General features: G+C 40.9%; 1 pseudogene; it reads left to right on the plus strand.

The window, feature by feature from the left end:
* LOC115206834 (somatolactin-like) overlaps window positions 1-27,031 on the plus strand; it is a 177,685-nt pseudogene that overhangs the window by 143,473 nt on the left and 7,181 nt on the right.

Raw genomic sequence — 27,031 nt, forward strand, 5'->3', positions numbered from 1 at the left:
CACCCTTTGCCTTGATGACAGCTTTAAATACTCTTGGCATTCTCTCAACCAGCTTCACCTCGAATGCATTTCCAAGAGTCTTGAAGGAGTTCCCACATACACTACTGTTCAAAAGTTTGGGGTCACTTAGAAATGTCCTTGTTTTCCATGATGAAATGAGTTACAAAATGAATAGGAAATATAGTCAAGATGTTGACAAGGTTATAAATAATGATTTTTCATTTAAATAATTATAGTGTCCTTCAAACTTTGCTTTCGTCAAAGAATCCTCCATTTGCAGCAATTACAGCCTTGCAGACCTTTGGGATTCTAGTTGTCAATTTGTTGAGGTAATCTGAAGAGATTTCACCCCATGCTTCCTGAAGCACCTCGCACAAGTTGGATTGGCTTGATGGGCACTTCTTATGGTGTCACTTCTTATATGGTCAAGCTGCTCCCATAACAGCTCAATAAGGTTGAGATCCGGTGAATGTGCTGGCCACTCCATTATAGACAGAATACCAGCTGACTGCTTCTTCACTAAATAGTTATTGCATAGTTTGGAGCTGTGATTTGGGTCATTGTCCTGTTGTAGGAGGAAATTGACTCCAATTAAGCGCAGTCCACAGGGTATGGCATGTCGTTGCAAAATGGAGTGAAAGTCTTCCTGCTTCAAGATCCCTTTTACCCTGTAAAAATCTCCCACTTTATCACCACCAAAGCACCCCCAAACCATCACATTGCCTCCACCATGCTTGACAGGGGGCACTCCTCCAGCATCTTTTCCTTTTTTCTGCGTCTCACGAATGTTCTTCTTTGTGATCGTGACACCTCAACCTTAGATTCGTCTGTCATAACACTTTTTTTCCAATCTTCCTCTGTCCAGTTTCTGTGTTCTTTTACCCATCTTAATCTTTTGTTTTTATTGGCCAGTCTGAGATATGGCTTTTTCTTTGCAACTCTGCCTAGAAGGACAGCATCCCGGAGTCGCCTCTTCACAGTTGACGTTGAGACTGGTGTGTTGTGGGTACTATTTAATGAAGCTGCCAGTTGAGGACTTGTGAGTCATCTGTTTCTTAAACTAGACACTAATGTACTTGTCCTGTTGATCAGTTGTGCACCGGGGCCTCGCACTCCTCTTTTTATTCTGGTTAGAGCCAGTTTGCTCTGTGAAGGGAGTAGTACACAGCATTGTACGAGATCTTCAGTTTCTTGGCAATTTCTCGCATGGAATAGCCTTCATTTCTCAGAACAGATATAGACTGACGAGTCTCAGAAGAAAGTTCTTTGTTTCTGGTCATTTTGAGCCTGTAATCGAACCAACAAATGCTGACGCTCCAGATATTCAACTAGTCTAAAGAACGCCAGTTTTTAATCAGGACAACAGTTTTTAGCTGGGCTAACATAATTGCAAAAGGGTTTTCTAATGATCAATTAGCCTTTTAAAATTATCAACTTGGATTAGCTAACACAACGTGCCATTGGAACACAGGAGTGATGATTGCTGACAATGGGCCTCTGTACACCTATGTAGATATTCCATTAAAAATCTGCCGTTTCCAGCTACAATAGTCATTTACAACATTGACAATGTCTACACTGTATTTCTGATCAATTTGATGTTATTTTAATGGACAAAAAAATAGGACATTTCTAAGTGACCCCAAACTTTTGAACAGTAGTGTATATCTAGCACCATCTCAATTGGGTTGAGGTCAGGTGATTGTGGAGACTAGGTCATCTGATGCAGCACTCCATCACTCTCCTTCTTGGTCAAATAGCCCTTACACAGCCTAGAAGTGTGTTGTGTCATTGTTCTGTTGTCCTGTTGTAAAACAAATAACAGCCCCACTAAGCGCAAACCAGATGGGATGGTGTATCGCTGCAGAATGCTGTGGTAGCCAATCTGGTTAAGTGTGCCTTGAATTCTAAATAAATCACAGACAGAGTCAACAGCAAAGCACCCCCACACCATCAAACCTCCTGCTCCATGCTTCACGGTGGGAACCACACATGCAGAGATAATCCGTTCACCTACTCTGCATCTCACAGAGAAGGTTGGAACCAAAAAACAGACCAAAGGACAGATTTCCACTGGTCACATGTCCATTGCTCGTGTTTATGGCCCAAGCAAGTCTCTTCTTATTATTTGTGTCCTTTAGTAGTGGTTTCTTTGCTGCAATTTCACCATGAAGGCCTGATTCACACAGTCTCCCCTGAACAGTTGATGTTGAGATGTGTTTTTTACTTGAACTCTGTCAAGCATTTATCTGGGCTGCAATTTCTGAGGCTGGTAACTCTAATGAACTTGTCCTCTGCAGCAGAGGTAACTCTGAGTCTTACTTTCCTGTGGCTGTCCTCATGAGAGCCAGTTTCATCATAGCGCTTGATGGTTTTTGCGACTGCACTTCAGGAAACTTTCAAAGTTCTTGAAATGTTCCAGATTGACTGACCTTCAGGTCTTAAAGTAATGATGGACTGTCGTTTCTCTTATCTTATTTGAGCTGGTCTTGACATAATATGGACTTGGTCTTTTACCAAATAAGGCTATCTTCTGTATATCACCCCTACCATGTTACAACACAACTGATTAGCTCAAACACATTAAGGTCAGGCACCACAGGTAAAAATTGTGATTTTGCTTCCATCTGTCAATTTTCTGATTTTGGGATATTTTGCAACTGTAACTTCCATACTTACATAAAATGCACAAATGAATATATAAATACTTTATTTGTATAATTTCATCCGAACCCCATCAACTACACCTACCATAAATCTCTTTCATGATAGCATGTTTCATGTAGAACTTAAACCGCTTCTAGCTTATTAACTCTCCATGTTGAATCATATATCATTCAAAAGCTTGTTTTCCGGAGCATATCGTTAGCTATTCCATACATGGCTATATCCTTTGTAGACGTAGTGCTTCGTGCTGAAAGATTAGTAATTTCCTGACATCCGATTGGTTACTGGCATTTAAAGGCCCTTTCCGGCAACCTGATTGGTTAAAATGCCTCACGTGCCGCGCAGCATTTCTTTGTCTCTCAACGTAAAGAGAGACAAAATGAGAAAATCTCTAAGAATATTCCTACAGTATGCAAATAAAAAAAATAGGCGATCTGTTAGCCAATGTGAGAAAAGCAGTGAATTAAACAAAACAATTGCCTGATCCGTCGATTGAGGCAGTGGCAGTACAGGTAGAGGAGGAAAAGGAGGTAGCCCACAGCAACGCGTTGAGACGCAAATTAGTTGAGATGAAGATGACAACTAGCAGCGATCAACCAGACAGCAGCCAGCCAACAGTGGCTTTTATTCCACGTCTCAAATAAACCAACTTGTATATGATTTCATTTGCCCCAAGTGTCTAAACGCTAGACTGAAAATCACCATAGACTTCACCAACCAGTGATTCTGTAATTTTGTCATGATAGAATGTGCAGACTGTGAAGGTGATCGTGATGCATTTAGGAGGAGTGTTTACACTTCCTCCAGGCTGCAGGAATGCTCCAGTGGAGATGTGTCATTTGATATAAATGTGAGGATGGTTCTTCTAGCCCATGAACATGTACTTGGTTATGCAGCTCTAAAGAAAATAAGCAAAGTCCTAGGGATTCCTTCCTTGCTTATCAGCTCATATTAGATACATTACAGGAGAGTGACAGGTAAATTAAAAGTTAGAGTAGCACATTATTGTCAAGTGACTTGCTGTGTATACATAATATTAATTTCCTTGCTCGAGCAAATGTATTCAATGTTAACAAAAAAGAGTGACAGGAAAACATAACTCTACAATGAGACTGTCACATAGGCCTACAGTGTCATAGGGCTGTAGCCTAATGTGATTATTGAGAAATTAGCTTTACATAAAGTAAAAACATGCTGATATGCTAATATTTACATAGGGTAACATGCTGATATTTAGTACTGCAGTTATCTTTGTAAAGTCAACAGACATAGTAAGTATTATTTCCCCCCACTTTAGTTGCAGAGATTCAGAGAGGGCTACAGTCATTGGAGAATGCTGAAAAGCTAATTAGAAGAGTATACGCAGATATAGACCCAGACATAGCAGAGTTGCTGAAGGAGGTTGAGGATGCCATCATAGACATTAATGTATCCTTCGACAACACATGGCACAAGAGAGGATTGACTTCCAACTACGTGATACGTGTGTGCATTGGTGCTGGTACCAGTGAGCCATAGAAAATGAGGAAGATCCACCCTGTCACAAAAACATTGGAGGCCATAAAAAAATGTAATAGAGAGGTTGAACAGAAAATGGAACCTGTATATGATAGTATGTCAAATGATAACATCCTCAAAAGAATGTAGCACAGAGGAACCCAGAATGGCTCTGTTGGTAGAGCGTGGTGTTTGCAACGCCAGGTGTGTGGGTTTGATTCCCACGGGGGACCAGTACGGAAAGAAAAAAAATGTATGAAATGTATGCATTCACTACAGTAAGTCGCTCTGGATAAGCGCGTCTGCTAAATGACTAAAATGTAAAACTGTTTTCTGCCCCTCCCAAAAGATATAATTTGTAGATAATTGGCCTTCTTTCTGGGACTCACCCACAAACAGGACCAAGCCTGGCCTGTTGAGGAGTGACGGACTCCATCCTAGCTAGAGGGGTGCTCTCATCTTACCTACGAACATAGACAGGGCTCTAACTCCCCTAGCTCCACAATGAAATAGGTTGCAGGCCAGGCAGCAGGCTGTTAGCTAGCCTGCCAGCTTAGTGGAGTCTGCCACTAGCACAGTCAGTGTAGTCAGCTCAGCTATCCCCATTGAGAGGGTGTCTGTGCCTCGACCTAGGTTGGGCAAAACTAAACATGGCGGTGTTCGCCTTAGCAATCTCACTAGAATAAAGACCTCCTCCATTCCTGCCATTATTGAAAGAGATCGTGATACCTCTAATCTCAAAATAGGGCTACTTAATGTTAGATCCCTCACTTCAAAGGCAGTTATAGTCAATGAACTAATCACTGATCATAATCTTGATGTGATTGGCCTGACTGAAACATGGCTTAAGCCTGATGAATTTACTGTGTTAAATGAGGGCTCATCTCCTGGTTACACTAGTGACCATATCCCCGTGCATCTCACAAAGGCGGAGGTGTTGCTAACATTTACGACAGCAAATTTACATTTACAATTTTGAGCTTCTAATCATAAAATCTATGCAGCCTACTCAATCACTTTTTATAGCTACTGTTTACAGACCTCCTGGGCCATATACAGCGTTCCTCACTTAGTTCACTTAGTTCCCTGAATTCCTATCGGACATTGTAATCATAGCAGAAAAGTGTAGAGAGTTTAGAGATAAATTGAAAACCCTAGTCATTGGCGACTCCATTACCCGCATTATTAGACTTAAAACGAATCATCCAGCAATCATACACTGTTTACCAGGAGGCAGGGCTACCGACGTTAAGGCTAATCTGAAGATGGTGCTGGCTAAAGCTAAAACTGGCGAGTGTAGAGAGTAGCAGATAATATTCACATTTTTGGTGACTTTAACCTGTTGGAGCTAGGGGGCAGTATTTTCACGGCCGGATAAAAAAGGTACCGGATTTAATCTGGTTACTACTCTTGCCCAGAAACGAGAATATGCATATAATTAGTCGATTCGGATAGGAAACACTCTAAAGTTTCTAAAACTGTTTGAATGGTGTCTGTGAGTATAACAGAACTCATATGGCAGGCCAAAACCTGAGAAGATTCCATACAGGAAGTGCCCTGTCTGACAATTTGTTGTCCTTCTGTTGCATCTCTATCAAAAATACAGCATTTGTGCTGTAACGTGACACTTTCTAAGGCTTCTATTGGCTCTCTAAAGCCACCAGAAAATGGAATGGGGTGTCTGCTGTCTCTGGGCAAAGTACAGCAGCAGAGTTTGTAAGTGGTCAGCCTGGGGACAGTGAGACTGAGGTGCGCATACACAAGACTTCTCCATGATTTTCTTTCAGCCTTTGAATGAATACAACGTTGCCCGGTTCGAATATTATCGCTACGAGAAAAATAGCATAAAAATTGATTTTAAACAGCGTTTGACATGCTTCTAAGTACGGTAATGGAATATTTTGAATTTTTTTGTCACGAAATGCACTCGCGCGTTACCCTTCAGATAGTGACCTGAACACACAAACAAAACGGAGGTATTTGGATATAACTATGGATTGTTTGGAACCAAAACAACATTGGTTGTTGAAGTAGAAGTCCTGGGAGTGCATTCTGACGAAGAACAGCAATGGTAATCCAATTTTTCTAATAGTAATTCTGAGTTTAGTGAGTGTTTCCTATCCAAATCTACTAATTATATGCATATTCTAGTTTCTGGGCAGGAGTAGTAACCAGATTAAATCAGGTAAGTTTTTTATCCAGCCTTGAAAATACTGCCCCCTATCCCAAACAGGTTAACGAGAGTCTTGTCTTTAAAATGGTGTAAAATAGTCATATGTTTGAGAAATTGAAGTTATAGAATTTTTTAGGTATTTGTATTTCGCGCCACGCGATTCCACTGGCTGTTGACTAGGGTGGGACGCAAACGTCCCACCTCGCCCAGGGAGGTTAATATTCACATGGAAAAGTCCACAGACCCACTCCAAAAGGCTTTCGGAGCCTTCATCGACCCAGTGGGTTTTGTCCAACATGTCTCTGGACCTACTCACTGCCACAGTCATACTCTGGACCTAGTTTTGTCCCATGGAATAAATGTTGTGGATCTTAATGTTTTTCCTCATAATGCACCATTTTACTACGTTTGCAATCGCAACAAATAATCTGCTCAGACCCCAACCAAGGAGCATCAAAAGTTGTGCTATAAATTCTCAGACAACCCAAAGATTTCTTGATGCCCTTCCAGACTCCCTCTGCCTACCCAAGGACGTCAGAGGACAAAAATCTGTTAACCACCTAACTGAGGAACTCAATGTAACCTTGCGCAATACCCTAGAGGCAGTTGCACCCCTAAAAACTAAAAACATTTGTCATAAGAAACTAGATCCCTGGTATACAGAAAATACACAAGCTCTGAAGCAAGCTTCCAGAAAATGGGAACGGAAATGGTGCCACACCAAACTGGAAGTCTTCCGACTAGCTTGGAAAGACAGTACCATGCAGTATCGAAGAGCCCTGACTGCTGCTCGATCATCCTATTTTTCCAACTTAATTGAGGAAAATAAGAACATTCCGAAATTTGTTTTTGATACTGTCGCAAAGCTAGCCAAAAAGCAGCATTCCCCAAGAGAGGATGGCTTTCACTTCAGCAGTAATAAATTCATGAACTTCTTTGAGGAAAAGATCATGATCATTAGAAAGCAAATTACGTACTCCTCTTTAAATCGTATTCCTCCAAAGTGCAGTTGTCCTGAGTCTGCACAACTCTGCCAGGAACTGAGGATCAAGGGAGACACTAAAGTGTTTTATTACTATATCTCTTGACACAATGATGAAAATAATCATGGCCTCTAAACCTTCAAGCTGCATACTGGACCCTATTCCAACTAAACTACTGAAAGAGCTGCTTCCTGTGCTTGGCCCTCCTATGTTGAACATGATAAACGGCTCTCTATCCACCAGATGTGTACCAAACTCACTAAAAGTGGCAGTAATAAAGCCTCTTGAAAAAGCCAAACCTTGACCCGGAAAATATAAAAAACTATCGGCCTATATCGAATCTTCCATTCCTCTCAATTTTTTGGGAAAAAGCTGTTGCGCAGCAACTCACTGCCTTCCTGAAGACAAACAATGTATACGAAATGCTTCCGTTTGGTTTTAGACCCCATCATAGCGCTGAGACTGCACTTGTGAAGGTGGTAAATTACCTTTTAATGGCGTCAGACCGAGGCTCTGCATCTGTCCTCGTGCTCCTAGACCTTAGTGCTGCTTTTGATACCATCGATCACCACATTCTTTTGGAGAGATTGGAAACCCAAATTGGTCTACACAGACAAGTTCTGGCCTGGTTTAGATCTTATCTGTCGGAAAGATATCAGTTAGTCTCTGTGAATGGTTTGTCCTCTGACAAATCAACTGTAAATTTTGGTGTTCCTCAAGGTTCCGATTTAGGACCACTATTGTTTTCACTACATATTTTACCTCTTGGGGATGTCATTCGAAAACATAATGTTAAATTTCACAGATAACACACAGCTGTATATTTCAATGAAACATGGTGAAGCCCCAGAATTGCCCTCGCTAGAGGCCTGTGTTTCAGACATAAGGAAGTGGATGGCTGCAAACTTTCTACTTTTAAACTCGGGCAAAACAGAGATGCTTGTTCTAGGTCCCAATATACAAAGAGATCTTCTGTTGAATCTGACAATTAATCTTGATGGTTGTACAGTCGTCTCAAAACTGTGAAGGACCTCGGCGTTACTCTGGACCCTGATCTCTCTTTTGAAGAACATATCAAGACTGTTTCAAGGACAGCTTCTACGTAACATTGCAAAAATCAGAAACTTTCTGTCCAAAAATGATGCAGAAAAATGTATCCATGCTTTTGTTACATCTAGGTTGGACTACTGCAATGCTCTACTTTCCGGCTACCCGGATAAAGCACTAAATGAACTTCAGTTAGTGCTAAATACGGCTGCACGAATCCTGACTAGAACCACATTTTTTTATCATATTACTCCAGTGCTAGCCTCCCTACACTGGCTTCCTGTTAAGGCAATGGCTGATTTCAAGTTTTTACTGCTAACCTACAAAGCATTACATAGCCTTGCTCCTACCTATCTTTCCAATTTGGTCCTGCTGTACATACCTACCCGTATGCTACGGACACAAGACGCAGGTCTCCTAATTGTCCCTAGAATTTCTAAGCAAACAGCTGGAGGCAGGGCTTTCTCCTATAGAGCTCCATTTTTATGGAATGGTTTGCCTACCCATGTGAGAGACGCAGACTCGGTCTCAAGTCTTTACTGAAGACTCATCTCTTCAGTAGGTCCTATGATTAAGTGTAGTCTGGCCCAGGAGTGTGAAGGTGAACGGAAAGGCTCTGGAGCAACGAACTGCCATTGCTGTCTCTGCCTGGCCGGTTCCCCTCTCTCCACTGGGATTCTCTGCCTCTAACCATTTACATTTACATTTACGTCATTTAGCAGACGCTCTTATCCAGAGCGACTTACAAATTGGTGCATTCACCTTATGATATCCAGTGGAACAACCACTTTACAATAGTACATCTATACGTCAGTGACTCAGTACCCTATTACAGGGGCTGAGTCATTGGCTTATTGGTGCTCTTACATGCCGTCCCTAGGAGGGGTGCGTCACTTGAGTGAGTTGAGTCACTGACGTGGTCTTCCTGTCTGGGTTGGCGCTGTGGCGGAGATCTTTGTGGGCTATACTCGGCCTTGTCTCAGGATGGTAAGTTGGTGGTTGAAGATATCCCTCTAGTGGTGTGGGGGGTGTGCTTTGGCAAAGTGGGTGGGGTTGTATCCTGCCTGCTTGGCCCTGTCCGGGGGTATCATCGGATGGGGCCACAGTGTCTCCTGACCCCTCCTGTCTCAGCCTCCAGTATTTATGCTGCAGTAGTTTATGTGTCGGGGGGCTAGGGTCAGTCTGTTATATCTGGAGTATTTCTCCTGTCTTATCCGGTGTCCTGTGTGAATTTAGGTATGCTCTCTCTAATTCTTTCTTTCTGTCCTTATTTTTTCTCTCTCTCGGATGACCTGAGCCCTAGGACCATGCCTCAGGACTACCTGGCATGATGATTCCTTGCTGTCCCCAGTCCACCTGGCCGTGCTGCTGCTCCAGTTTCAACTGTTCTGCCTGTTCCACCTGTTCACCGGACGTGCTACCTGTCCCAGACCTGCTGTTTTCAACTCCCTAGAGATGGCAGGAGTGGTAGAGATACTCTCAATGATCGGCTATGAAAAGCCAACTGACATTTACTCTTGAGGTGCTGACTTGTTGCACCCTCGACAACTACTGTGATTATTATTATTTGACCATGCTGGTAATTCATGAACATTTGAACATCTTGGCCATGTTCTGTTATAATCTCCAACCGGCACAGCCAGAAGAGGACTGGCCACTCCTCATAGCCTGGTTCCTCTCTAGGTTTCTTCCTAGGTTTTGGCCTTTCTAGGGAGTTTTTCCTAGCCACCGTGCTTCTACACCTGCATTGCTTGCTGTTTGGGGTTTTAGGCTGGGTTTCTGTACAGCACTTTGAGATATCAGCTGATGTAAGAAGGGCTATATAAATACATTTGATTTGATTTGATCTGGAGCATCAGCATTTGTGGATTCGATTACAGGCTCAAAATGGCTAGAAAGAAAGCACTTTCTTTTGAAACTCATCAGTCTGTTCTTGTTCTGAGAAATGAAGGCTATTCCATGCGAGAAATTGTCAAGAAACTGAAGATCTCGTACAACGCTGTTTACTACTCCCTTCACAGAACAGCCTTTTGCAATTACGCTTGCACAGCTGAAAATTGTTGTGTTGATTAAAGAACCAATAAAACACGGCAAACTGGTACTAACCAGAATAGGAAAAGGAGTGGGAGGCCCCGGTGCACAATTGAGCAAGAGGACAAGTACATTAGAGTATCTAGTTTGAGAAACAGATGCCTCACAAGTCCTCAACTGGCAGCTTCATTAAATAGTACCCGCAAAACACCAGTCTCAACATCAACAGTGAAGAGGTGACTCCGGGATGCTGGCCTTCTAGGCAGAGTTGCAAGGTAAAAGCCATATCTCTGACTGGCCAATAAAAAGAAAAGATTAAGATGGGCAAAAGAACACACACACTGGACATAGGAACTCTGCCTAGAAGGCAAGCATCCCAGAGTCGCCTCTTAACTGTTGACGTTGAGACAGGTGTTTTTGCGGGTACTATTTAATGAAGCTGCCTTTCATATAATACGATAATATATTGTATTTATGTATACTTTCAACTGGTAAAGTTTCAGTCTGATGAGAGTAAAGAAAAAACAGCCTAAATAAGTACAGGAGTAAATGTGCTTAACAAGTCACATAATAGGTTCCATGGACTCACTCTGTGTGCAATAATAGTGTTTAGCATGATTTCTGAATGACTACCTCATCTATGTACCCCACACATACAATTCTCTGTAAAAAATATTCCAAAACAGTCATCCTGTTTGCAACAATGCACTAAAGTAAAACTGCAAAAGCATTAACTTTTTGTCCTAAATACAAAGTGTTATGTTTGGGTTAAATCCAATACGTTCACATTACTGAGTACCACTCTCCATATATTCAAGCATAGTGAAGCTGCATCATGTTATGGCTATGCTCGTAATTGTTAAGGACTGGGAGTTTTTTAGGATAAAAAATGTATGGAACGGAGCTAAGCACAGGCAAAATCCTATAGGATACCTGGTTCAGTCTGATTTCCACTAGACACTGGGAGATGAATTCACCTATCAGCAGGACAATAGCCTAAAACACAAGGCCAAATCCACACTGGAGTTGCTTACCGGGAAGACAGAAAATGTTCCTGAGTGGCGGAGTTAAAGCTTTGACTTTAATCTGCTTGAAAATATATGGCAAGATCTGAAAATGGTTGTCTAGAGCTTGAAGAATTTTGAAAAGAATAATGGGCAAATGTTGCGAAATCCAGGTGCGGAAAGCTCTTAGAGACTTACACAGAAAGACTCATAGCTGTAATTGCTGACAAAGGTGATTCTAACATGTATTGACTCAGGGGGTTGAATGCTTATCTAATCAAGATATATTAGTGTTTTATTAAACAAATGTTTGATTTAATTTTTTGACTTTGACATTAAAGTATTTTGTGTAGATTGTTGACCAAAAATCTCAATTAAAGCCATTTGAATACCACAAAATTTGGAAAAAGTCAAGGGGTGTGAATACTTTCTGAAGGCACTGAACATGCAGGGGATTAACGTAGTACTGTAAATGGAATGCTACAAGCTGATCTTGAGCATTGAAGTAGATTGTTTTATTCTGTAGATATTAATCCTAGAAAAAACTAAGAAAAATTCAAATGTAATTCATAGGGCTGTCAGAGTAAATCAGTTAACTCAAGTTAACTTATTGTAATTTTAGTGCACAATTATTATTTTTAAAGCTGAACGCATTCTCAATACACTGCAAACATCCCAAATACATAATCAATACAGCTAAAAACAACAATGCAATGTAAAAACAAGTTTACACTGAGATATCAGAAAGTTTGCTTTCTCAATTCATTTTTTTTTTCTCACCAATACTTCAGAGAAAATCAATACATCTATGTTCTTGTAATGTTTTTGTAAGAAAAATCTTAAATTAAAGTTTAATTTAATAGTTTAAAAACGCTTTCGTTTTTTTTTAAGTCTAAAAACGCCACTCTTTTGAGATCAGAGAAATTGGATCCACTAAAATGTGCATGACGCCAACTAAGGGGGTTTAATTTTCCAATCGACAGACAGGACAGATCACTTACTTTAATTCTCAGAATGGATTAACACATTTAATGGTGTGGGTTTGGGGGACCGTAATACTGTATGTAGGACACTCAGTAATCAGAGACAAAAATTTGATATGCTGGATTTAATAATGTCCTACGCCCACCTACCCTGGCTTTATTTCAACGGGGATTAAAATGTGGGCTGCCAATGACAACCAAACAGAGTCATTACTGTAAGATGGGCAGCTCTGGCTGCTGGGGGAGACGGACATGTTCTCACCAGGATTTCTTCACCATAATAGAGTTTTCAGACATCTCCTTTACCATAGTATCTAGTAAATTGGTGTATTATGGGGTACCATCAGGCATAAGGGAGAAATTTGAAGGAATCTCTCAACAACAGTCAACAATGAAGAAATACACCAGACAAAGTCTCTGAAAGAGCTAAGGTCCTCTCTCATCTGAATGTAATCCATAGTGACCAGCAGTGGTGTAAAGTACTTAAGTAAAAATACTTTAAATGTACACTTAGGTAGTTTTGGGGGGAATCTGTACTTTAATTTACTATTTATATTTTTTACAACTTTTACAACTTCCACTGCATTCCTAAAGCAAATAATGTACTTTTTACTACTTACATTTTCCCTGACACCCAAAAGTACTCGTTACATTTTGAATGCTTAGCAGGACAGGAAAATGGTCCAATTCACACATTTATAAAGAGAACATCCCTGGACATCCCTATTGCCTCTGATCTGGCAGGCACACTAAACACAAATGCTTCGTTTATAAATTATGTCTGACTGTTGAAGTGTGTCCCTGGCTATCCGAAAATTAAAAAAAACAAGAAAATTGTGCCATCTGGTTTCCTTAATATAAAGAATTTGAAATTATTTATTCTTTTACTTTCATACTTAAGTATATTCAAAACCAAAAACTTCTAAATTTTACTCAATTAGTATTTTACCGGGAGACTTTCACTTTTACTTTTAAGGTACAGTTGAAGTTGGAAGTTTACATACACCTTAGCCAAATACTTTTAAACTCACTTTTTCACAATTCCTGACATTTAATCATAGTAGAAATACCCTATCTTAGGTCAGTTAGGATCAGCACTTTATTTTAAGAACATACAATGTCAGACTAATAGTAGAGAGAATGATTTATTTCAGATTTTATTTCTTTCATCACATTCCCAGTGGGTCAGAAGTTTACATACACTCAATTAGTATTTGGTAGTATTGCCTTTAAATTGTTTAACTTGGGTCAAACGTTTTGGGTACCCTTCCACAAGCTTCCCACAATAAGTTGAGTGAATTTTGGCCCATTCCTCCTGACAGAGCTGGTGTAACTGAGTCAGGTTTGTAGGCCTCCTTGCTCGCACATGCTTTTTCAGTTCTGCCCACAACATTTCTATAGGATTGAGGTCAGGGCTTTGTGATGGCCACTCCAATACCTTGACTTTGTTATCCTTAAGCCATTTTGCCACAACTTTGGAAGTATGCTTGGGGTCATTGTCCATTTGGAAGATCCATTTGTGACCAAGCTTTTAATTCCTGAATGATGTCTTGAGATGTTGCTTCAATATATCCACATAATTTTCCTACCTCATGATGCAATCTACTTTGTGAAGTGCACTAGTCCCTCCTGCAGCAAAGCACCCCCACAACATGATGCTGCAACCCCCGTGCTTCAAGGTTGGGATGTTGTTCTTCGGCTTGCAAGCCTCCCCCTTTTTCCTCCAAACATAATGATGGTCATTATGGCCAAACAGTTCTATATTTGTTTCATCAGACCAGAGGACATTTCTCCAAAAAGTACGATCTTTGTCCCCATGTGCAGTTATAAACCGTAGTCTGGCTTTTCTATGGCCGTTTTGGATCAGTGGCTTCTTCGTTGCTGAGAGGCCTTTCAGGTTATGTCGATATAGGACTCGTTTTACTGTGGATATAGATACTTTTGTACTCGTTTCCTCCAGCATCTTCACAAGGTCCTTTGCTGTTGTTCTGGAATTGATTTGCTCTTTTCGCACCATAGTACATTCATCTCTAGGAGACAGAACGCGTCTCCTTCCTGAGCGGTGTGATGGCTGCGTGGTCCCATGGTGTTTATACTTGCATACTATTGTTTGTACAGATGAATGTGGTATCCTCAGGCATTTGGAAATTGCTCCCAAGGATGAACCAGACTTGTGGAGGTTTATACATTTTTTCTGAGGTTTTGGCTGATTTATTTTGATTTTCCCATGATGTAAAGCAAAGAGGCACTGCATTTGAAGGTAGGCCTTGAAATACATCCACAGGTGCATCTCCAATTGACTCAAATGATGTCAATTAACCTATCAGAAGCTTTCTGGAATTTTCCAAACTGTTTAAAGGCACAGTCAACTTAGTGTATGTAAACATCTGACCCACTGGAATTGTGATACAGTGAATTATAACTGAAATAATCTGTCTGTAAACAATTGTTGGAAAAATGACTTGTGTCATGCACAAAGTAGATGTCCTAACTGACTTGCCAAAACTATAGTTTGTTAACAAGAAATTTGTGGAGTGGTTGAAAAATGAGTTTTAACGACTCCAACCTAAATGTATATAAACTTCCGACTTCAACTGTATCTTTACTTTTACTCAAGTATGATAATTGGGTACTTTTTCTACCACTGGTGATCAGAGTATGTTGGATGGGTAGGAACATATCCTCTTACCAAAAACGTATGCAAAACCCAATCCGTTTGTCTCACTCATAGCCTGTTGAATCCATATAAATGTCCTTGGTATCCTCAAATATGCTAGGAAGAAGACCACTGTCATGACATAATAAACATGATACAAGGTACTTTATACCCCTTCAGAGAGAATTTAGGATATAATCAATAATATTCCTAGAAAGATATTGGATACATCCTTTTGCTAGCAGTAGGTCTAATGCTTGTAGTGTTATTGGATTCAATAACTACAGATAGATTGGTTCTGGGTATTTTTAAATCTGTGTGTGTGTGTCTACAGTACTCAGTCTTGCAGGGTGGTGTGTGGGCAGTGCTGCTCTGGCCCTGTCTGCTCTCCCTGGGTGTCCCTCTGGAGTGTAAGGACGAGCAGGGCAGCATCACACACTGTGCCTCCATCTCCCAGGAGAAACTACTGGAACGGGTCATCCAACATGCCGAGCTCATCTACAGCGGTTCTGAGTCATTCTGTACTCTGATTGTGAGTACCATACAAATCCTACGTACTTCCCGCATTTCCAACATACCTCCTCTGACAGCACTCACCTAAGAAATGTCTTCGTTCATATCAGTGTGCAGACTGTAAGCTTAGTGTTTCACATTATACGTGTCCTGTGTTTTGGGGAAGTTGTACGGAAATAATTACCCTACCAATCCCTTTGCTATATGCTCAACCAATACAACCAACACATTCTGGCTTCAAAGTAGTTCCCCAACTCTCCTCAGACAAAGAAGGATTAAAATCAAGACCATGCTGATAATTATATACAGTGCTGTGCATTCATATTGTGGTTTTCTGTAGAAGGAAAGCCCATACGATTCCCTTCCATACTGAGAGTAGGGAACCAGCATCGGCTTTGAAATGGAAACATCATCTATCTCCTCATTATTGGAAAGACACTGCATTTTATTTTATTGAACCTTTATTTAACTAGGCAAGTCAGTAAGGAAAACAGTATTATTTCGAATGACAGCCTTCCAAAAGGCCTCCTGCGGGGACAGGGGCTGGGATTAAAAATGATAATATAGGACAAAACACACATCACGACAAGAGAGACACCACAACACTACATAAAGAGAGACCTAAGACAACAACATAGCATGTAAGCTACACATGACAACACAGCATGGTAGCAACACAACATGACAACAACATAGTAGCAACACAACATGGCAGCAGCACGAAATGGTAGCAGCACTAAACATGGTACAATCATTATTGGGCACAGACAACAGCACAAAGGCAAGAAGGAAGAGACAACAATACATCACGTGAAGCATCCACAACTGTCAGTAAGAGTTTCCATGATTGAGTCTTTGAATAAGAGATGGAGATAAAACTGTATAGTTTGAGTGTTTGTTGCAACTCGTTCCAGTCGCTAGCTGCAGCTAGCTCCTGAAAAGAGGAGCGACCCAGGGATGTGTGTGCTTTGGGGACCTTTAACAGAATGTGACTGGCAGAACGGGTGTTGTATGTGGAGGATGAGGGCTGCAGTAGCTATCTCAGATAGGGGGGAGTGAGCCCTAAGAGGGTTTTATAAATAAGCATCAACCAGTTGGTCTTGCGACGGATATACAGAGGTGACCAGTTTACAGAGGAGTATAGAGTGCAGTGATGTGTCCTATAAGGAGCATTGGTGGCAAATCTGATGGCCAAAGGGTCAAAATCATCTTGCCGCCCGATAGCACCCTTACCTGACGATCTATAAATTATGTCTCTGTAATCTAGCATGGGTAGGATGGTCATCTGAATCAGGGTTAGTTTGGCAGCTGGGGTGAAAGAGGAGCGATTACGATAGAATTAACCAAGTCTAGATTTAACCTTAGCCTGCAGCTTTGATATGTGCTGAGAGTAGGACAGTGTACCATCTAGCCATACTTCCAAGTACTTCCATGAGGTGGCTACCTCAAGCTCTAAACCCCCAGAGGTAGTAATCACACCGGTGGGGAGAGGGGCATTCTTCTTACCAAACCACATGACCTTTGTTGTTTTGGAGGTGTTCAGAACAAGGTTAAGGACAAAGAAAGCTTGTTGCACACTAAGAAAGCTTTGTTGTGAAGTGATTAACACAAAATCCGGGGAGGGGCCAGCTGAGTATAAGACTGTATCATCTGCATATAAATGGTTGAGAGAGCTTCCTACTTCCTGAGCTATGTTGTTGATGTAAATTGAGAAGAGCGTGGGGCCTAGGATCGAGCCTTGGTGTACTCACTTGATGACAGGCTATGGCTGAGACAGCAGCTGTTCAGACTTTATACACTGCACTCTTTGAGAGAGGTAGTTAGCAAACCAGGCCAAAGACCCTTCAGAGAAACCAATACTCCTTAGCCGGCTCACAAGAATGGAATGATCTACCATATCAAATCAAGTCAATAAAAATAGAAGGACAACATTGCTTAGAATCAAGGGTAATGGTGACATCATTTAGGACCTTTAACTTCTTATTGGCAGGTGGGACGATAACGTCACACCTGGCCAACATCTGGTGAAATTGCAGAGCGCGAAATTCAAACTACAGAATTATCAATATTTAACTTTCATAAAATCACAAGTTTAATACATAAAAATAAAGCTTAACTTCTTGTTACCTCACTATGGTAGAGGGCACAATTTTCACCTCTGGATGAAAAGCGTGCCCAAAGTAAACTGCCTGCTACTCAGGCACAGAAGCTAGGATATGCATATAATTGGTAGATCTGGATAGAAAACACTCTATCTTTTCCAGAACAGTTGGAATAATGTCTGTGAGTATAAAAGAACTGATATGGCAGGCAAAACCCAGAGGACAGAAATTCAGCCTACCACTATTTTCAATGGCTGTCACTTTTATTATAAGGCAAAGTCCTCCCATATTGCAGTTCCTAGGGCTTCCACTAGATGTCAACAGTCTTTAGAAAGAGTTTCAGGCTGGTTTTTGGAAAAGTGAGCCACTACTTCATTAGGTCAGGATTCCTATATGACTCAGCCATGACTCATTACCTGTCCAACATTTTCTCACCTTCTACCCCTTCTAATGCAACAACACCCGATGCTCCTCCCTCTTATTCCCCTGCCCCGCTACAAAGTTTCTCCCTGCAGGTAGTCACTGAGTCTGAGCGCCAAATTTGAAAACAATTAAATGTCATAATTCAAATTTCTCAAACATACAACTATCTTACACCCTTTGAAAGATAAACATCTCCTTAATCTAACCACGTTGTCCGATTTCAAAAAGGCTTTACGGCGAAAGCATAAAGTTAGATTATGTTAGGACAGTACATTGAAAATAGCTGTGTGTAATGTTTTGTCAATGCAAAGACACGCGTCACCAAAAGCAGAAAACCAGCTAAAATTATACACTAACCTTTGACAATCTCCATCAGATGACACTCCTAGGACATTATGTTAGACAATACATGCATTTTTTGTTCTATCAAGTTTATATCCAAAAACAGCGTTTTACTATGGCGTTGATGTTGAGGAAATATTTTCCCTCCAATACCGCCGGTCAATCAGCACAACAAATTGAATAATTACTATTCGAAAACATTGGTAAAATATTATATTGTCATTCAAAGAATTATAGATTTACATCTCTTGAACGCAACCGCATTGCCAGATTTAAAAATAACCTTACTGGGAAATCACACTTTGCAATAATCTGAGCACTGCGCCCAGAAAAATACGCTTTGCGATACAGACTAACCGCCATGTTGGAGAGATCTAAAATCGAAAATACTATGTAAATAATCCATTACCTTTGATTTTCTTCATCAGATGTCACTTCCAGGAATCCCAGGTCCATAACAAATGTAGTTTTGTTCGAAAAAGCTCCTAATTTATGTCCAAAAAGCTCCGTGTTGTTAGCACATGAACTTCCCCCGCCGGACTTGTCTTCATGAAAGAGGGGAAAAAAATATTTACGTTCGTTCAAACATGTCAAACGTTGTATAGCATAAATCATTAGGGCCTTTTTCAACCAGAACTTGAAGAATATTCAAGGCGGACGATTGCATTCTCTTTTAAAACGTATTGGAACGAGAGTACCCAACATGAACTCGCGCGCCAGAGTCTTATCGGCCACCACCGTTCCAAGGCTCTTGTTCGGTCAGTTCTCACAGTAGAAGACTCAAACCACTTTGTAAAGACTGGTGGACATCTAGTGGAAGCCATAGGAAGTGCTCAACGATTAATATGCCCCTGTGTGTTTCAATGGCATAGGCTTAAAGGTAATTCAACACATCAGGTATCCACTTCCTGTCAGAATTTGTCTCAGGGTTTTGACTGCCATATGAGTTCTGTTATACTTACAGACACCATTCAAACAGTTTTAGAAAATTCTAAGTGTTTTCTATCCAACCCTGAACAATAATATGCATATCCTAGCTTCTGAGTTGGTGTAGGAGGCAGTTAAAAATGGGCACATATTTTTTTCAAAATTCTCAATACTGCCCCCTAGCCCCAAAAGGTTTTAAGGGCTCTTTTCTGGATTTGGATAATTAGCAGGTTTCAGCCTTATTCTGCTCTGCATGCATTATTTGATGTTTTACGTTGTACATGGAGGATATTTTTGCAGAACTCTGCATGCAGCGTCTCAATTTGTTGTTTGTCCCATTTTGTGAACGCTTGGTTGGTTGGTGAGCCGACCCCAGACCTCACAACCATAATGGGTTCTATAACTGATTCAAGTATTTTTAGCCAGATCCTAATTGGTATGTCGAATTTTATGTTCCTTTGGTGGCATAGAAGGCCCTTCTTGCCTTGTCTCTCAGATCGTTCACAGCTTTGTGGATGTTACCTGTGCCGCTTATGTTCAGGCCAAAGTATGTAAAGTTTTTGTTTGCTCTAGGGCAATGGTATCTAGATGGAATTTGTATTTGTGGTCCTGGCAACTGGACATTTTTTGGAACACCATTATTTTTGTCTTACTGAGATGTACTGTCAGGGCCCAGGTCTGACAGAATTTGTGCAGAAGATATAGGTGATGCTGTAGGCCCTCCTTGGTTGGTGACAGATGCACCAGATCATCAGAAAACAGTAGACATTTGACTTCAGACTCTAGTAGGGTGAGGACGGGTGCTGCAGACTGTCCTAGTGCCCTTGCCAATTTGTTGGTATATATGTTGAAGAGCGTGGGGCTTAAGCTGCATCCCTGTCTCACCCCTCGGCCCTGTGGAAAGAAATGTGTGTGTTTTTTGTCAATTGTAACCACACACTTGTTGTTTGTGTACATGGATTATATAATGTCGTATGTTTTTCCCCAACACCACTGTCCATCAATTTGTATGGCAGACCCTCATGCCAAATTGAGTCAAAAGCTTTTTGGAAATCAACAAAGCATGAGAAGACTTTGCCTTTGTTTTGGTTTGTTTGTTTGTTAATTAGGGTGAATATGTGGTCTGCCGTACAGTAATTTGGTAGAAAGCCAATTTGACATTTGCTCAGTACATTGTTTTCACTGAGGAAATGCACGAGTCTACTGTTAATGATAATATAGAGGATTTTCCCAAGGTATTACACGGTAGTAATTGGGGTCAAATTTGTCTCCACATTTGTGGATTGGGGTGATCAGTCCTTGGTTCCAAATATTGGGGAAGAGGCCAGAGCTGAGGATGATGTTAAAGAGTTTAAGTATAGCCAATTGGAATTTGTGGTCTGTATATTTTATAATTTAATTTAGGATACCATCAAAACCACAGGCCTTTTTGGGTTGAAGGGTTTGTATTTTGTCCTGTATTTCATTCAATGTAATTGGAGAATCCAGTGTGTTCTGGTATTCTTTAATAGTTTATTCTAAGATTTGTATTTGATCATGTATATGTTTTAGCTGATTGTGCTTTGTTATAGGGCCAAAAAGAGTGGAGAAGTGGTTTACCCATACATCTCCATTTTGGATAGATAACTCTTCATGTTGTTGTTTTGGGAAAATTACATTCCTCAATTACATTGAATGGATTTCTGACGTGCTGTTCCTTATTTTTCCGTAGTGTATTTCTGTATTGTTTTAGTGATTCACCATAGTGAAGGCGTCTGCTCAGGTTTTCTGGGTCTCTATATTTTTGGTTGGATAGGTTTCTCAATTTCATTCTTAGGTTTTTGCATTCATCATCAAACCATTTGTCATTGTTGTTAATTTTCTTAGGTGGTCCGCTTGACATTTTTATATTTGATAGGGAAGCTGAGAGGTCAAATATACTGTTTAGGTTTTCTACTGCCAAGTTTACACCTTCACTATTACAGTGAAATATTTTGTCCAGGAAATTTTCCAGAAGGAATTCAATTTGTTGTTGCCTAATTGTTTTTTAGTAGATTTCCAATCTACTTTCCATCCATCTATAGCATTTCTTAATATTATTCAGTTCCTTTGGCTTTGATGCCACTGTTTAAGTAGACTGTGATTTTGCTGTGATCTGATAGGGGTGTCAATGTGCTGACTGTGAACGCTCTAAGAGACTCTGGGTTGAGGTCAATTATAAAGTAGTCAACAGTTCTACTTCCAAGAGATGAGCTATATGTGTACCTATCGTAGCAGTGCCCTCGAAGCCTACCATTGACTGCGTACACACCCAGCGTCCGACAGAGCTGCAGGAGTTGTGACCCGTTTTTGTTGGTTATGTTGTCGTAGTTGTGTCTAGGGGGGAGGGAATGCTGTCACCTCCAGGTAGGTGTTTGTCCCCTTGTGTGCTGAGCGGAGGTGTGGACTCGGGTCACATGACTTGAACTCGAGTCAGACTCGAGTCACAAATATGATGACTTGCAACTCGACTTTGACTTTAACACCTATGACTCATGACTTGATTTGGACTTGAGCCTTATGACTCGACCTGGTTTGATACCCTCCCCAAGCCCAAATATAAAAGATAATGCTATTTAAAAAAGGTTGCAGCGCATCAACTCTTCATTTAACGGATTACAGTTTGAATCGGACAGCAGCCAATCAAATTGTGCCAGCTGCGAAAAAGTTCTGCGTGGCAGTGTAGAGGAACGTCAGCGGGTGAATTCAGATGGAGCCCTTCGAAAGATGATAACCCCAAATTATTATTTTGGATATAAAGATGACTCTGTATCAACAAAAAACGGATTGCAACTTGCAAAACATGCGGGAAGAAAATTACAGACGGAGGCGCAACAATTTCCAACTTTGTTTGACATTTGAAGCTGCACAAAGAACGGTAAGTCGTGGCTAATATAGCCGACAGTTATATATTTTATTACTTTACTAGTGTATCATGTAGGCAAACGTAACGTTAAATCAATGAGCCTCCACACAGTCAGTCAGTGCGGGAACCTGATCATTGCACCCAAGATTGAGCTACAACTGGCTAGGCAGTTGGTAGCCTAAATCCTGCCTGATGTTACTGCTGTTCCTAAAACCATTGACATACATTAGCCCACTGTAACCACAGAGAGAGAGAGAGAGTGTGTGTGTGTGTGTGTGTGTGTGTGTGTGTGTGTGTGTGTGTGTGTGTGTGTGTGTGTGTGAGTGTGTGTGTGTGTGTGTGTGTGTGTGTGTGTGTGTGTGTGTGTGTGTGTGTGTGTGTGAAGGTTGGGTGATTGTGTACAAGCCTACATCGCCCGATTGCACCCCATAGCAATCCTCGATAGTCGATCATTTCCATGGAAGTATAATTTTTATTTTGAAAGTAATAAATGTATATTTATATCATTTCCATGGAAATATAATGTTTATTTGGAAAGTAATAAATATATATTTATATTTAAAAGCCTTCATGATTTGTGTAAATGTAATATATTAACTATTACTGTTGTTAAAAATATGAAATGGTATTACATTTGGTGAAGAGCACATTATAACTTGTTTAGGACTCGAAACTCAAAGTTTAGGACTTGAGACTTGACTTGATACTTGACGGTCTTGACTTGAGACTTGACTCGGACATTCCTGTCTTGACTTGGGACTTGACTTGGGACTTGAGTGCTAAGACTTGAGACTTACTTGTGACATGTAAAACAATGACTTGGTCCCACCTCTGGTGCTGAGGGTGTTGGGTTCTTGTCCAGTTCTGGCATTTAGGTCGCCACAGACTAGGGTAGCACACATAGGTAGCATACATGTTGACATTTTTCTCTGTTGAGATAATTTCCTTATTAATTTCTAGCCAGATGTAAAATGTTCCTGTTTTGACTAATTTAATAGAGTGGTTTAGGTCTGCTCCATATCAACTTAGCATACCCCCTAAGTCTCTTCACTGTTTCACACCTGGTAGTTTGGTGGATGGGGACTACCAGCTCTCTGTAACCTAGAGGGCAACCAGTGGGTCCATCTCCTTTATACCATGTTTCTTGTAGGATGACAATGTCTATATTTCCAATTTATTTGATGAAGTCTGGGTTCCTGCTCTTTAGGCCAAAGACAGATGACCTCAGACCTTGTATATTCCAGGATGAGATAGTAAAAGCGTTGTGTTCCATAGTGTCTAGTGTTGTTTTTGTGTGTTTTGTGTGGTTTTGTGTCGCAGGATGGGGCTTGGGCGGGTGAAATAGTGGGGGTTGGGCCTGATGCTCTGCTAACAACCTGGGCATATGTCCTGCTGTCATGTTGAGGTCCTTGCTGGGGGGCATGGGGTGGGCAGAAGGGGCATAGGACTAACATGGGGGGGGCTATTTAGGGTGCGCCAGGGTTTTCTTGGGGTGGTCTTAGCTGGTTGGAATGTGGCTGGTGATGCTGTGGTCTGGGTGTAGGTCCTTTTGGCGTGGGTTCTCTCGGTGCAGGTACTTCGGGAGGGGGTCTTGCAGGTCTGGGAGGGTGTCTCGCTGGTCTGGCTGGGGTGTACGTCGCTCTGTTGGTCCTGTGTGAGGTGCTGGGGCTACGGTTGAGGTTGACGTCCTTCAGGGTCCTGGCAAAAGTTGGGATTGCTGCCTTGTAGAGGTGGACCTGGTCGTAAATGCTGTTCAAGTCCAGGGTGGAGTGGTGGGCCAAGTAGACATTAGGTTTTGAGGCAGAGTCTCGCGAAATGCTTGCATTCACCCTCTGTATGGTGGTAACAGGGTGGAGATAACCACTTGTGCATTGGGGAAAGTGGAAGAAGCTTTTTCAATCACTCCCTTGAGTGCTGTGGCCACCCTTTCCAGCTAGCCCCTCAGGTCATTTGTGCCTGTGTGAATTATGATGTTTCTGGGGGGACCCTAGTCTTTTCTCTGACAACGGTGCCAGGGAATGCCTAGTTTTTGGGCACCAGAGTTTAGCCACTTTGTGTTTGGGAAAAGTTAATTTTCTTGAATGTATTTGCCATTTGAGTCAAAGAGGAGCACACTTTCTGGCTTTTGTGTGTCCTCAGTGGATGGGGGTTGTCAGAAGGGCTATCTGGGGATTTGTGTGTCTCTCTCTATCTCTCTCTCTCTCTCTCTCTCTCTCTGTGTTTGTTTGGACTTTTGTCTTAATTTCTGGTGATTGAGATGTCTTCCTTCTATGTAGCCCCAAAGCACAAAACGGCCTAGGCGGGACATAGAAACAGCGCGTAGCTTTACAGTTATGGTCACTTAATGTATGAGTGAGTCTTCTGTCCCTGTATAGCCATTTCTGTGGTGGATTGTTTTCGCCGATTGAATATTAGTTGGGCCTAATTATTCTTGTATCTTGTTCCCACCATTGTTATAATTATTTGTGTTTTATATACTTTTATTTTGACAGGGAAGAAATACTGACACTAGAGTCTCTTTTACAGATGAGCCCTGCTTAAATACATCAAACATATACAATATACAAAATCACAAAACATATTAAGAAAAACAGACACATTTATCAACAGAGGTCTCCAACTCTGAACTGACCAAGGGGGCCAGAACATCTAATTTCAGAGAGTTCTGGAAGTTGTTCCACATACAGGGCTAAAAAAACAAAAATCAGCTTCACCCAACTCTGTGGAGACCGAAGGGGCCTCCAGTGTTATCCAAGCCTGAGACCGGATTTGGTCATTTGTAAGTCTAAATTGAATTAATGATGACAGATACATAGGATGTTTCTGCATGAGTGCTTTGTAGATAAACACAAGAAAATGCTGCTCTCTCTTTACATACAAAGAGGCCCAAACTACTTTTTGATACAGAACACAAAGGGGAGTTATATAATCATCATCAGTAATCAACCTAAGGGGACAATGGAAAACAGCATTTAGTTGTTTAAGTGTAGATGCTGTTGCATGCCTATAAATCATATCCCTATAATATAAAATAGATATTAACAAAAGTCATAGATGCTTTGTTTCTGTAAAATAAACCTTCTTTGAACTTCAACTTCTTCACCAGCTCAGTGACACATTTTTTAAATTATAGTTTATCATTAAGCCAGATACAATTTGTGTACCGTTCAAACTAGTCATTGCAAATTTCATTTAAATCCGGTTTATGGGATTTAGAAAAAAATCATGCATTTTGTTTTGCTTGCATTTGGCAATAACTTTAGATCCAATAGTGACCTCTGCAGTGCTTAACAATCAGACTTAAAATGTGAAAAGGCTTGGCCAATCGATGGAGCAATGGAATACTATACTGTTTCATTTGGATACAAATTAATATATTTTTTTTACAGCAATACCAATGTTATTTATATAGATTGTAAACAGTAGTGACCCTAGTATAGAACCTTGGGGTCGCAAAACAAGGAAGCCTGGGCATGGGTTGACAATTATCAAGACCATTACTATCCCCATCCTTATGGAGTGGTAGCGCAAAATATGCTTTCCACACTTTTGGAATATTTCATGATACTTAAGTTAAATAAATAATGTGTGTTACTGAGCCAGCAATGAGAGGTGCTGCATACTTAAGCAAAGAGGGGTCCAAATTGTTAGCCCCTAATGACTTATTGGTGTCAATAAGGCAGCAAAAACTTCTGTTTCTGTGAGTTGCCGAAAAGAAAAACCCTGACTACCATTTCACAAGTCATGTGAGGTTGACTGATCATCCATCAAGGCAACTGGCCCAGCCTTGATTTGTTATCAAGAGGAAGTCAGAGTATAGGAGAGTACCATGGATTAGTTAGTTCTTTGACTCTGAGTGGCATGTTTGTCAGCCAGAGAGGTAAAAATGGATGAGAAAAAATGTAAGTGCCAAAACAGGGTCCGCTATGCGGAAAGTAGAAAAAAGATTGCCTGGGGTGAGAATTCAAAATAAATATTTTCACAATTTCAGAGTTTTTGAATTTGGTAACTCTAATGCAAGCATAGGGCAGTGGTCACTGATATAATCAGCAAAAACACCACTAACCAAATACTTATGGGGATGGTTAGTCAGGATAAGGTCAATCAATGAGGAATTTTCTAGGTTCTTTCATCTGAGTGAGTTTCATTATCAGCCGAGTCAAGTTGAAGTCGGGACAGATATTCTTAAACTGATCTGAGGCACGTGTAAGCCAATCAACAATTAGATCTCCTGACACACCAGAAAGGGTTTTAAATAATCAGAAATAATATTAACAGTCTCCGCCAAAGTAGCTGTGGGTGGTAAACCGCAGCAATAAATATATGCATATTTTGACTTATGGACACTTTTATAACCAAGAGCTCACACAGTGTTGGGACAGAGATGCTAAGAAAGCATGATGCCGTAAGGGAAGATCTTACATAAACAGCCATCCCTCCCCTCCCCCTTCTTATTTGTCTATCACATTTGAAAATGTTGTTGTCCTCAATGGCAAAGTCCTTATCCATAATGGAATTATTCAGCCAGGTCTTTGAGATAACCAGAACACCTGGGCGAGTGTTATGCACCCAGACATACAGAAAGTCCAGTTCAGACATCAGGCTTCGCACATTTATATTTAACAGTCCAAGCCCTGTGCAAGATCTTAAAACAGCAGAAGTATCCATAGTGACACAGGGGTCAATAGAACAGGATGAGCTAGCCACAATATGTTTCCTAATTGTATCCAAAGTTTGAAAGCTAATTGTAGAATTCTGGTAAATGTGCAAAGGATTACTATTGACAATACCCCTATGCT

This window comes from Salmo trutta, chromosome 13, assembly GCF_901001165.1.
Source record: "Salmo trutta chromosome 13, fSalTru1.1, whole genome shotgun sequence".
In the NCBI taxonomy this organism is placed as follows: domain Eukaryota; kingdom Metazoa; phylum Chordata; class Actinopteri; order Salmoniformes; family Salmonidae; genus Salmo; species Salmo trutta.